At 32.9% G+C, this 14,755-nt stretch overlaps 1 protein-coding gene across 2 annotated transcripts in view; it reads left to right on the top strand.

The window, feature by feature from the left end:
* The window catches only part of LOC126884388 (splicing factor 3A subunit 1), a 1,074,980-nt gene that overhangs the window by 577,557 nt on the left and 482,668 nt on the right, over nucleotides 1-14,755 (top strand). The gene's annotated exons all lie outside the window — the stretch shown is intronic.

Below are 14,755 nucleotides of genomic sequence, written 5' to 3'. Positions count from 1 at the left end.
CATGTAATTTCTTTATTATCTTTTCGGCCAATGTCTGTGTCACTAAATATAGTTCCTTTCCGTCTATTCTCTTAAAATATATGTTATTTTCTACTTCCGCTCTTCTTTTTTCTCTTTCCTCTAGGTCTTCCTGGTTTGTCCTTATCTCATTTAACGAATATATCCCTTCTTCTTGTATTAATCTATTTAGTCCCACCTGTAGAGTAATTGTTTCCTTTTTTCCGGTGTCCTCATCCCGTGTTAGAGCGTCGGCTATTATGTTGTCTTTCCCTTTTATATATCGGAACTCAAAATCATACTCCTGTAATAATAGAATGCCTCTATGTATTCTATTATTTACTAATCTATTCTTCATGATATGTACTAAAGCTGCATGGTCTGTTTCGATTGTGAATTTTGCTCCCAATAAGTAAAACCTCAATTTGTTTACGCAATATAGTACACTGGCAAACTCCAATTCTGTAACACTATATTTTCTCTCATGTGTTTTAGTCACTCGAGATATAAAACATATCGGCACTTCTTGGTCGTTTTGTATTTGAGACAGAACTCCTGCAAATTTTTGTATGGACGCATCAGTTCGGAGTATAAAAGGTAAATTGTAAATGGGGTGGTATATTTTCGTTCCTTTTGCGAATTCTCGTTTTAATGTTTCGAAAGCTTCCTCCTGTTCTTCTTTCCAATTCCATTTTATTCCTTTTTTAAGCAATTTTATCAGAGGGATTTCCTTTTGGCTCAAATCGGGAATCAGCTTTTTAAAATAATTTATCGTGCCAAGAAAACCTCTCAATGTTTTCAAATTCGTTGGTCTTGGGTATTCATCTATGAGCTTGACTCTGTCTTCGGCTAATCTTACTGTTTTGGTGTCCAATTGAAAACCCAAATAAATGACTTCTTTTTGAAAAAATTGACATTTTTCAATGTTTAATTTCAATCCCGCTGTGTCCAATTCTTTCAGAATTATTTCTATGTGTTCCAGATGACTCTGAGTATCTTGTGAAAAAATTAATAAATCATCGATATAATGAACTATGAAATCTTCATGGCGATTCAAAATGGTATGTAGAGCTCGGACGAGTGCAGCACAAGCACTCTGCAATCCAAATGGCACTACCTTAAACCGGTAGACAATACCATCAATAGAAAAAGCGGTGTAGTTTCTACACTTTTCAGCTAACGGTATCAACCAAAAACTGTGTTTTAAGTCAATTTTCGAAAATATGTGTGACCCGGTGATTCTTCCAAAAATGGCCTCGATGTTTAGAGGTGATTCATATTGTGATACAGTGTGCTGGTTGATATTCCTGGCATCTAAACATAATCTCAATTCTCCATTGCTTTTCTTTACTATCACAATCGGGTTAACATACGGTGAATCACATCTTTCGATGATTTGATCTTCCAACATTTTATTTATTTCTTCTTTCACCTCTTGTCGATACTTGTATGGAATCGGGTAAGTCTTTGATCGAAAATTTCCCAAGTTTTTCACCTCAAATGAATGTTCGTACTTTTTCGCCACTCTGTTTTCCTCATTGATCAAATTTTCGTAGTTTCTTAACATCAACCGCAATTCTTTTTCTTTCCCTTCTCCACATATCAATTTTCTGTCTTTTTTTTCAGATTCTTCACACATGTTTACCGTGCATTCTGCATCCTCGTTTGCATATACCTCCTCTTCAAATACTACTGTTTCAATCATATTCTTTTCACTTTCATTTTTTAGCTTTATTTCTTCTTCTCCTGAGCTCGTCTCTTCTTTTGAGGAATCCCAGGTTTCCTTTGTTTCTGATACTCTCAAACTTTCTTCTTCTGGGCTCAACTCTTCTTTTGAGGAGCCACAGGTTTCATTTTCTTTTATCCTTTTCCGACCTTTTCTCCTTTTTTTTCTTTGTCCTTGCTTCGCTGCCAAATTCATTTCCACTGTTTGTTCTTTACCTGATTCGTCCGTATTTTGTTTCTCATGTTCCTTGTCCTGTTCTTTTTCTTTTTCTTCTGTTAGTTTCATCGTATTATTTTTAAAATCTATCACTACATGTTTTTCTGCCAATTCGTCAACTCCTACTATCATGTCATGTGACATATTTGGCATTATTACACATTGTAGTGCATACATATTCTTACCCAGTCGTACCATTACTCGTATGCCTTCATTTATAGTTGCCAATGTCCGTTTGTTTGCGCCCACTAAATTTACCCTAGGTATTTTGTAAATTAAATTTGTTAAGTTAACTTCTTCTATTAGTTTTCTGTTGACCAATGTTATTTCAGATCCAGTGTCTATCATAATTTTAATTGGTTTCTCGTTGATAAATCCATCCACAAATTTTAAATTAACTCCATTTTTCTTTTCGTTGTTTCCTGCCAATTTAATAAACTCCTTGGGGTGACAAAAGATTCCTGTTTGATTTTTGGTTTTTAGTGAGCGCCGTCGTGAAAAGACGCCGGTTGCTCATCGTTGTTTATATTTTCGTCATACTGTCTCTCTCCGTCATATTCATCTGTCTGGGTATTATTTACTTCTCTTCTATTTTCTCTTGGTCTGTCGGATCTGTTTCGGTTTTCTCGATATCCCTGTTCATTTTGTCTACCATTATTTCTGTTTTCTTGATTTGAGCGTGTGGTGTTTCTATTCTGGTATTCTCGATTTCTATCCTCATTCCATTGCCTATTTCTTTGTTCATAATTTCCTCTTCCGTTGTCTCTATTTTCGTTTTCCCTTCTGGGATTAAAATCTCGTCTTGTATAGTCCCTCCTATTTTGATTTCTATCTCTGTAATCTTGTGTTTCTCGGGGCCTGTAATCTTCTCGCGACCTTCTTGATTTTCTTTCTCTTAGACGTGATTCTCTTATTTGTAGGAATTGGCATAAACTATCTATGTCTTTGTAATTTTGCAATGTGATATGGTCTTCCAGCGTTTCCTCGAAATGTCTTGCAATCAGTTCGACTAATTGTTCCGATGAGTAATTATATTGTAAATGTTTTGCATTATTGTAAATTTGCAAAGCATATGTCCTTTCTGATACACCCATCCTATCATTGTATTTCCCATTTTGCAATTCCTTGTTAATTTCCAATTGTTGGACCTTTCCCCAGAAATAATTCAAAAATTTTTGTTCAAATTGTTGCCAATTGCCGAATTCTTCTTCTTTACTATCGAACCATAGGCTTGCTTCATATTTGAGATGGTTTCTGATAGTTTCTTTTGCTGTTTCGAAATTTCCGATGTGTTGTATTTTCTTTTTCAGGCTATTTATGAACGGCACTGGGTGTAATCTTCTTACATCCCCGCCAAACCTTATCTTCACGTCATCTGTGCTATGTATAACCATTTCTCTTCTTTCTCCGACATTTTGTTGTGTATTGATTTCCGCAATCTTTCTTTCCACTTCTTCTATGTCTGCTTGAATAGCGTTTTGCAACTTGTTTTCCAAACTTTCCATTTCTTTTTTCTGGCAATTCGTTATCTCCTTTATTTTATTTTGAATTTTCATTTCTTGTTCTTTCATCTCGTTTTTCATTGTTGTCAAACATCCTTTTACTTCCTTTTCATACTTTCCTATGCGTTCCTCCATTTTCTTGTTGTTCTCTTCTATTGCTTGTTTCATTTTTTGTTGTGTTTCATCCATTTTTTGATCCAATTTTTGTTGTGTTTCATCCATTTTTTGTTCCATTTTTTGTTGTGATTCATCCATTTTCTTTGATGTTTCTTCCATGGCTTGTTTCGTTTCACGTTGATTTTCATCCAGTTTTTGTTCCATTCTTTGTGACTGGAGTTGCATCATTTGTAATATTTTATCTATTCCTGATAATTCTTGCTGTTCTGATGCCATGATTGTCGTGTCTAAAATGTCTTCTTGGTCTGAATTATTCTCTTGATTTGAATGTTCTTTTTGTTTTTTGTTGTCTTTGCTTTGGCTTCTTGTCACAGACATTTGTTTTCAAGAAGTACTGTCCCCGCCAAATATGAAATTTTACTAGTATGTTACCAAGACGACTTTTTCTCACCCAAATATTATAAATTGTCAATAAATATATCAAATGTAATATCGTAAAAATAAAATATTAAATCAGTTATGTAAAATTTGTACCTAAAGAGATCTAAAATTTTATGTTATCAAATGTAAGTATCTCACTTTTTACCACAGGCATATAAATTTTCAAATACCGGCTTTACTCTTTCTATCCTTCAAATTTGCCACTAGAAATACTTTACAATGCCCTCCACGTTGGACGACAGTTGTTGTGATCTTGATTATTGATATGAGATAATATTTTTATATGTCATTTAATTTAATCAATGCATTAATAATAATCTAATTAATTTACCAGATCACATATCAATATGTTTTCAATCTCAGGGCTTTTTATAAAATTAATTACTTACATACGTGGCTTCTAAGTATTTCTTAATGGTTCCTAATCGGGATAGGAAAGAAAAGAGTAAAATAATAACACATATGAGTTACAATTGTAATCAAAATATTGTTTATTTTATTTAAATGGCAATCACTGCTTAATATTTGCTATATCTTATTATTCTTAAACATAACATTTATACATGGGAATCTTATTTCCTTTTGATTTCCAAATTGAAAGTTTTTATTAACATTTAACTATTATGATTTATCAGCAACAATTCTATTTAAGTTTGATGAAGCTTTTCTGATATTATTGATTATGTTTTTTCAATTTTAAATGTGGTATTTACTACGAAAAACCCATACATTCATGTCCAAACAAATGAGACTGACCTTTTTCTGGTGCACTGAGAATGTCTTCACACAAGACCCGTTTCCTGCTATCCTTGGCTGCAATCAAAACCTCGTCCTGGCTTCCAGTAATGTTCTCCTCTGAAACTAGCTCGTATAGCTCTCGTTTCCTGCTTCTGTCGTGATGCTGTGTTCTACCTTTTTCGAAACTGCAATCAGCTACCGGGAACTCTTGGCTCAAGGAGGTTCTTTTACTCTCAACCTGGCCTACCTCTCGTTCTACGATAGATACTCCACACTCACGGAACTACACCGGCTTTCTCACTCTCCGTATACTACCGTCTACTACTCGACTTCACTTCTCGACAGCTCAAAACATTCTGATCTCTATTTGTCATTCATTCCCCTACTTTCTAAATATCCCTTCCAGATTCACAAATCAAACTTCCACCACCAACTCTCATTCGCAGTATTCCTCAAAACCAATTTTTAAACTTTCTAAATATGCTTAATGGATTTCAAAGAAAATAGTTAATTCCCATTCTAAAATTACTTTCTACTATATACAAATTTTAATGACCTATTCTCTATTTCCACTTAGTCTTAATTAGCATCGGCTAATGACCGATCCTTCCGCGAACAACGATAATGACCTATTAACGATTTCACTTGAGTCTTATTTAATCACTTCTTAAAATTAAATATAACAATTTGTTGTATACAGGTTGTTCTAAATTTATATGCCCGTGGTTGAGAAAATTGAAAATATTTTATATTAAATTGAATTTTGTCTATAATTATCAAATTTTAATTTTCATATCAAATAGAAATATAACAATATATATATATATATATATATATATATATTAGAGCGGAGTAATTTTTTTTGTCATCGGGTCACAATCAGTTTCTGATTCTAGAATGAATTCTGTGAAAAAAAAACTTTACATCATAGGTATCTGATGAATTTCGAGGCGCCACATTTTTCATTTTAGTTTTGAGGTACATCAGAACTCGTCATTTTACGACTTCTGATGTACATTGAGGTTGATTATGGACAAAATTTTAACTTTTTTTATTACGGAAAAGTGTATTTTTGTAGCTTTTGAGACGAGGAATCTATTTTTGATATCTATTTGTACCAAAAACACTCACCAGGGGGCGCTACAATGCAATTTTTGTCATTTTACGACTACTTTTTTGGATAAAACAGTGTTAATATTATTTTTTCAACGTTTTTATTTAATAAGCCCTGATTTTATGTTACAAAAAATAGGTAATATTAATTAGTTTATTATAAACTTTACTAAAGAATATTTTGCTTAATTAAATTTATTTGAAATATAATAAATTAGATGTTTTTGAGTAACCAAACCACTCAATTTTGGATCAAAAAAAATTTGGATCTTCGATTTTTCTAAAACTTGATGTATAGCTTCTGAGGAACGTAAAAATAAGCTCAAGCTGAAACATTTAAGCCCGAACAGTCTTCTTATTTTTTCTCAATTTGTATATTTTATCATAAAGTATCAATGGAAAAATATAAGGTATTAATACGAGGGACTCAAAAATGTCATTATAAGGCATTATAACAAATTATTATGATTCAAAACGAGGTTTTGGTCAAATTTTGGTGTAGAAAACGTTAGAATGCCGTTTCTTACATTTTCCTCCATTCCCAAAATATTGTATACTTCGATTTTGCTGATCATCTTGGCAATATTTTGCCAAGCATAATTCCTGTCCTTTGACATGTTCTACGTATCGGACTTATGACTTATTAAAATGTCCAGTTGGTGATAAATAGTAGTCTGATTTTCGCAAATGTGTGAGTGTTTAATGAAAGGGTAACAAATCAATTGGAAGTTCTGACAAAATATATGGGACGTTTTCGTAGTCTGACGTTCCAAACCTTAACCTGTTTCACAAAAACTTCCCTTGTTCCAGTGTTCCCAAAGATCAAAGTTTGTCCGACTAGACACCGTTAAGCTATTAACAAATTTTCAGCTTGCTATTAATCAACTATTTTTTTGTACGCGCGATCCAGGCCTGTATACTTTTAGAGCGCTCACTTCCGCCTTTATCTTAATTGTAAGAATTTTATACCTTTTTTGTCTTGGAGTTACATGACTGCGGGCTCTTAAATCTCCTTCGCTGATTTTTGTAACTCATAATTATACACAATAATTGTTTAAAACGATTTTAGACAATATTTGTTACATTGCAAACCGCTACAAGTAATATTACAATTGGTTGAAGTTTTTATCAATTTCCGCGCCCAAATCATAAAAATCTCACAAACACATCACCGGGGATTACGGCTTTTAGATATGACATTGGTGAAGCAAGTTGTAAACCTTTAGAGATGTTTCTATGTAATCTCGTGAAATATTGATGGGCAAACGTTGGAAATTATAAGTATTTTAGCGTGGGTTACTAGTCTTCTTACTAGTACTTCAACAGTAGTTTTGTAATCGTAGGATATTCAGTTATAATTTGTTCCGCAAGTTCAGAGTTTATTAGGTAGATGCATATTCTGTTATTGGAGATTCTTGAGGCTAAGCAAATGTTTATGGGACTAACAATGTTACCTATGTACTTGACATATTCGAGTAGTAGTAAATTTGGTTCTGCATTGATTAGTACCTATGGTTTGCTCTTTTTGGATAGGTATTTAGGTTTCGGCTTTGACATAGTAACAGTTGCATGTGAACTAGAAATATTACTGTTAGAGTTGAGTTCAGACATGTTGTTGCTATCTGTTACTTATATAGTCAAAAGTACTGGACTAATTTGTAGCGTTAATGTTTTTATACCATTGAATGTAGCCATTCAATGGCTACATCACTGTACGGCAAAACATCACTGTAACACTATAACATAGAATATTATTAGGTAAACATCTATTACTGATCGAGGTTACAATTTTCTCTTGATGATTAACACTTTACACAACAGTTGATACTTACTATCTGATGAGTAAATAGTATTATAAACTAGTATTTAAGGTAATAATAGCAAAAATCGACACTAATTTTCAGATCGGTACGTAAACGATCTGACGCTTATTTGACAGTCAAATTAAAATTTTAATTGGTTAATTGAACTAAAGCTAATACCAAACCCTTCTTTCTGTGCATCATAGTTTGTCGAATTCTCTCGATCGTGATTATTATAAATAGAAGTCAGAAAATTATGTATTCATTGAAGAATAGTTACATACTTTCACAATGTCAAGAGAAGAAATTACAATTGTCATTCTAGGTTAGTTACAATTGTCATATTTCGACATTTTATCGTTGACGCACTGAAAGAAGGGTTTGGAATTAACTGTATGTATTTTTAGTATGTAATACGTTCGTATTAGTAGGGGAGACAGGTGTGCTAAATTGGCACTTACTCGAGCGTTATGGAGACCTATTGGATTGTGAAAATTAAGTCCGAAAACCAAAAAAACTTAAGTCAAGTTTTCCATTTTACTGGAGACTTTCCATTTTTTAGTTTAAATTTCAAAAATCATTTTTTCCGATTACAGTGCCATCTATCCATAATTCGAAAAAATGTCTCGAATAAAAGTTACTTATTTTTACCTAAGAAATCCAAATCTGCAATAAAAAAATGGGGAATCCTATTTTAAGGTTTTAAAGTAACCCCCCACCCCACCACCGTGGGTGGTCGTGTTTGATGTCATTTGATACATCTTTAAAAAATATTGAACACATATTCTTTAGTTTTTTGATCTCATATTCATTTCGCGAATTATCGCGGGGTTCCTATTTAAAATTTTAAAGTTACCTACACTCCACCTCTGTCCGTGGGGTGTCGTGTTTGGTATCATTTGATAGATTTGTGAAACATATTGAACACGTAGTTTTCAGTTTTTCGATCTGACGTTCATTTCCGACGATCAAAGTTGTAAAACTTTGTGACTCATCCATTTCCTTACGGATCTGCTCAAATCGCAAGATTTTTTTAAATATACTGCATGTACTTAACTTACCTTACCTTAATCTGATGATTTCGAGATTTTCTAAGGATAAATTCTTTCGGACCCCCCTTAACGAAATCCCCTGTAGTTACAGTCCATATAATATATATTATGGTAGGGGTACATTTACAGGGTACAATGTTTCTCCCCATGTGATATTCTAATGTGCTCGAGTAACTGCAGAAATCCCCGCTTGGGCTCCCCTACCTAATATAAAAGTAATTGCTTAAGGTCTAGTTAATTATTATATTTTAATTAATTTCATTAACAGAATTATTAATTTTTTTAAATTTTATAATTATCAAGTTAATGTTAAATATTTTTAATAACACAAAATTAATATCTACCAAATAAAAATAAAAGAAAAAATAATAATATTAACATTGCTTTACTCACAAAATGACGCAAATTGCGCTGTAGCTCCCCCTGGTGAGTATTTTTGGTACAAATAGATAAAAAAATGAATTCCTGGTCTCAAAAACTACTAAAATACACTTTTTCGTAAAAAAATGTTTAAAATTTGTACACAATCACCCGCAATCTACATCAGTAATCAGAAAATGACAACTTCTGATGTTCATAAAATTGCATTGTAGCGCCCCCTGGTGAGTGTTTTTGGTAGAAATACATATCAAAAATGGATTAATCGTCTCAAAAACTACTAAAATACACTTTTTCGTAAAAAAATGTTTAAAATTTGTACACAATCACCCGCAATCTACATCAGTAGTCATAAAATGACAACTTCTGATGCTCATAAAATTGCATTGTAGCGCCCCCTGGTGAGTGTTTTTGGTAGAAATACATATCAAAAATGGATTGCTCGTCTCAAAAACTACTAAAATACACTTTTGCGTAAAAAATGTTTAAAATTTGTCCACAATCAAACGCCATGTACATCAGAAGTCATAAAATGACAACTTCTGATAATTATAAAATTGCAATGTAGCGCCCCCTGGTGGGTGGTTTTGGTGCAAATAGATAACAAAAATAGATTCCTCGTCTCAAAAGCTACTAAAATACACTTTTCCGTAAAAAAAAGTTTAAAGTTTGTCCACAATCAACTGCAATGTAGATCAGAAGTCATAAAATGACAATTTCTAATATTCATATAATTGTATTGTAGCGCCCCCTATTGAGTGTTTTTGGTAGAAAAACATATTAAATTTAAATTGCTCGTCTCAAGAAATACTAAAATTCTCTTTTCCGTAAACAAAGTTTAAAACTTGTCCACAATTAACCGCAATGAACATCAGTAGTCATAAAATGACAACTTCTGACGTTCACAAAATTGCATTGTAGCGCCCCCTGGTGAGTAATTTTGGTAAAAATAGATATTAAAAATGGATTCCTCGTCTCAAAATCTACTAAAATAAACTTTTCCGTAATAAAAAAAGTTGAAATTTTGTCCACAATCAACCTCAATGTACATCAGAAGTCGTAAAATGACGAGTTCTGATGTACCTCAAAACTAAAATGAAAAATGTGGCGCCTCGAAATTCATCAGATACCTATGGTGTAAAGTTTTTTTTTCACAGAATTCATTGTAGAATCAGAAACTGATTGTGACCCGATGACTTTTTTTTTGTCATATAAATTACTCCGCTCTAATATATATATATATATATATAGATACAAGTTTTTATTGAGGTTGCAGTCAGTGTAAGGGGCAGGATGAGAGAAACTCTTTGTTTTAGAAAATGCAACTGCAACCTCAATAAAAACTTGTATCTACATATTGTCAGTCAATAATACCAAACTACTTTATATATATATATATATATATATATATATATATATATATATATATATATATATATATATATAAGTAACATATATATATATATATATATATATATATATATATATATATATATATGTTAAGTGTGGAAGAAAAACTAGACACGTGGAAGAAATATGTGGAAGTAACTTTTGCAGATGAAAGGCAGAATACCATTGAAGACATTGAATGCCAAACAGGACCCCCGATTACCATTGAAGAAGTCACGTCAGCTATTAAAACAACTAAAGATGGTAAAGCTGTAGGGCCTGACCAGTTTTATGTAGAATTCCTAAAACTTATGGATGAACAAGGAATAAAATGGATAACAACCGTATTCAACAAAATATACGTAACTGGAAAAATACCCCAAAGCTGGTTAAAGTCGACCTTCGTAACTTTACCCAAAAAAGTAAATGCCAAAACATGTGAAGACTACAGAACAATTAGCCTAATGAGCCACTTACTCAAAACGTTTCTGAAGGTGATACATGGCAGAATATATAAAAAATGCGAACAACAGATATCATGGACGCAGTTTGGATTCCGCGATGCCTTAGGCACCCGAGAGGCTCTATTCGCTGTCCAAGTGCTTATGCAAAGATGCAGGGATGTTGACTGTGAAGTGTATATTTGTTTTATCGACTACAAAAAGGCGTTTGATAGAGTAAAACATGATAAACTCATAAACATCTTGAAAGAAGCGGGAGTAGATGATAGAGACTTGAGAATCATATATAATTTGTATTACAACCAAACTGCCAATATTAAAGTGGAAGACCAATTAACAGAGGCAGTCTCCATAGATAGAGGAGTGAGGCAAGGATGCATCCTGTCCCCGGTGCTGTTTAATATATACTCTGAATGTATCTTCGAGCAAGCGCTGGGAGAACTACAGGAAGGCGTATTAGTCAACGGAGTGCGTCTGAACAACATTAGATATGCCGACGACGCTGTAGTTTTTGCAGACAGTCTAGATGGTTTGCAAAGAATAATGTCGCGCATATCAGATATAAGTAGAGAATACGGACTTGATCTCAATACGAAAAAAACAAAGTATATGGTAGTCAGTAAGCGCGAAATATTAAATACACAGCTTTTGGTTAACCAACAACTAATTGACAGGGTCGACAGCTACACATACCTTGGTACCAACATAAACAGCCAGTGGGACCACTCAAGTGAAATAAAACAACGCATAGGAAAAGCGAGATCAGCGTTCATAATGATGAAGTCTCTTTTCAGAAGCCACGATTTACCTCTTGCTACCAAAATCTCTATCATCAGATGCTATGTATTTTCTACGTTATTATACGGAGTAGAGGCCTGGACACTTTCCGAGGCTTCTTTGAGAAAACTCGAGGCATTTGAGATGTGGTGTTACAGGCGCATTTTGAGAATTTCGTGGGTGGATCGTGTGACTAATATTGAGGTTCTACGTAGAATAGGCAAGGAATGCGAGATTATTAACATAATCAAAGAGCGCAAACTAGAATATCTTGGCCATGTTATGAGGAATGAACAGAGATATGGCTTGTTGCAACTCATTCTTCAAGGCAAGGTATTTGGAAAGAGAGGACCAGGGAGAAGAAGAATATCTTGGCTTCAAAACCTGAGAAAGTGGTTTAATACATCGACAACCGGACTATTCAGAATAGCAGCAAGCAAAGTTAGGATAGCCATGCTGGTCGCCAACATCCGGAACGGATAGGCACCTTAAGAAGAAGAATATATATATATATATATATATATATATATATATATATATATATATATATATATATATATTGATGCACGTTAAGTTGTGACTTCCGGTATACAGAAGAGGCTGTCTGGCTTCCACCTTTTCTACTTGGGATTATTTTTTAAAAATTGCATATTTGATAAGAGGGGGGGTGCTACGATAGATCTACATATTGAGGGGAAAGGATTTACCATAATAAATGTTGTATATATATAGGTATATACGGAAGCGGACATAATACGTTGTGGCTTCTGTAAATAGGGTAGTTCAAGTCGCGTTGTCACTTCCAGCGATGTTGTCATGTTTTTGGAAGTCATAACGTTTCTTCTACCAAATTTACCTCGTAGTTTGAGCGTGATCTGTTATCTTAGAGTCTCACACTTGGCAGTGGAATTCATTGGTATCTAGCGTTCCAATAAGAATGTCTTCTTTTTAAAGTGCCTACCCGTTCCGGATGTTGGCGATCATCATGGCTATCTTGACTTTGTTTACCGCAGCGCGGGACAGTTCAGTGGTAGTCATGTTATACCACGTTCGTAAAGTTTACCACTTTTACCACGTCCTCTTTTACCACTTACCTTCCCTTGAAAAATCCGTTGGAGAAGGCAGTAACGTTCTTGATTTCTCATTACATGTCATTTTCGCATTGGAAATCGAAATTGGTTAATTGGTTTAATTGGTTAATTGGTTAAACGGCTTAATTCTATATATAAAATATCATTAATATTATATAGTTTAACTGTAATAATAATTGTTACAATAATTAAAACTATGCATTAGTCAATTACAGCTATTAATGAACATAATTCTGTGAATGAATATGAGTCTGTAATTCGGACCCCCGGAGAATTACAGAGGAATTAATTTATTAAACACAACACTAAGTGATAACAAACACACTGAATACAATTATAAGATTAGCATTAGCAGAAGAACAACAAGGATTTAGGTCGGGAAGATCATGTACCGACGCTATATTTATAATGAGGCAGATTCAAGAGAAATCAGTAGAATACAACAAACCGGCATACTTATGTTTCGTCGATTTTAAAAAGGAATTTGACAGAGTCAAATTAAGAGACGTTATCCATTTATTGTACGCAAGAGAGGTACCTCTAGGAATAATTAAAACGATCGAAAATATCTATCAGAACAACACGATCAGAGTAAAAGTAGATAAAGAACTAACTGACCCAATTGAAGCTGGCAATGGGATAAGACAGGGAGAAAATTAAGAATTTTCCGAGCTCTGTTAATATGATGTATTTCTGCACACGTTTAAAGCAAAAAACTTTTAATAATTAGATACAATTATTCTATTATAGAGTGAACTCTCCCTTGGATGGACAGTAGTTGATCCGCATAATCTGTCCGTTTAAGGCAGGCGTCCGTTTAAGGGAAAAATAAATATGATATAATTAATTATTTTTAATGAGAAATAAGCCACAATTTTACTAAAAAAAATTATTTCATTAACGTTTCGACGCCCAAGTCGGGTGTCATCAAAATAAATATTAGTAGAGTAACAATGTATTACTAGAGTAATATTTTGTATTTTGACAACGACAAATATAAAAATGCCACAAGGAAATAGCTTCAGAACAACAATGAATATGTTAATTTAAAATTTTTAATAACTTTAATAACTAAAATTATTTCAGTTACTTTAATTATATGTACATATAGGTTGATGGCTCAGATCATGCACAAAATTTATTGTGAAATTTAATCCGAAAATAATTTACGAAATTTTTACCAAAACGCTAAGACCTACAAATTAATACAATGACGTCTATTGAACTCAAATATCTTCATTCGACAATTAAGTTAAGATTCATATTTCAGTCAAAACACAAAAATTTATCGAGGTATTTATTATCAGAGCAATAATGGGGTCAGCAATTCTTTCATGGATTGACATACACATTAAAATTTTGCTTGCGTTGCTAACAGTTAAAAGATGTGAACAGATTTGTATTACATAATTAATATAGCGTAAACAGTATTCATACCTAATATCAAATATCACTCGTGTAAAGATCTGTTGCCCGATCAAGGAATACAAAACTTATCGAAAACCTCCAAAAAATAAATTAAGGATGAAAATTTGGGAATAGGTAGTTGAAATTGTCTATTATTATATAAGAAAATGTTTACAATTCTACATCTCCTCCATTTTACAAAAATGGAGGGGAATACACCCTTCTTGGGATTGAAAATATACATTCAAAATAAGTCCGGAATTGGATAAAATAACTAATTTTAAGCAACTTTTGTTCTATAGAGTTTTTTCACTAAGTGTTGCTAAACAACAATGTTTAATATTAGTTTAATTTCGCTCACGCTGTATATTAGTTTTAAGATATAGACTTTCCTAATTTTCCTAAAATTTAATTATCTTTACGGATGCCGGTACTTGCTTGAAAAGTAACTTTCTAAATATAATCATAATGCGTTCTTATGAATTATAACAATGACATTACACAGTTAGAAATTTTTATCTCTTAGTCTTTGTTATCCAAAAATTCCA

Source organism: Diabrotica virgifera, chromosome 5 (assembly GCF_917563875.1).
Source record: "Diabrotica virgifera virgifera chromosome 5, PGI_DIABVI_V3a".
NCBI lineage: Eukaryota > Metazoa > Arthropoda > Insecta > Coleoptera > Chrysomelidae > Diabrotica > Diabrotica virgifera.
Note: the sequence above shows the minus strand (reverse complement) of the source record. Positions and strands in the feature narration are given on the sequence as shown.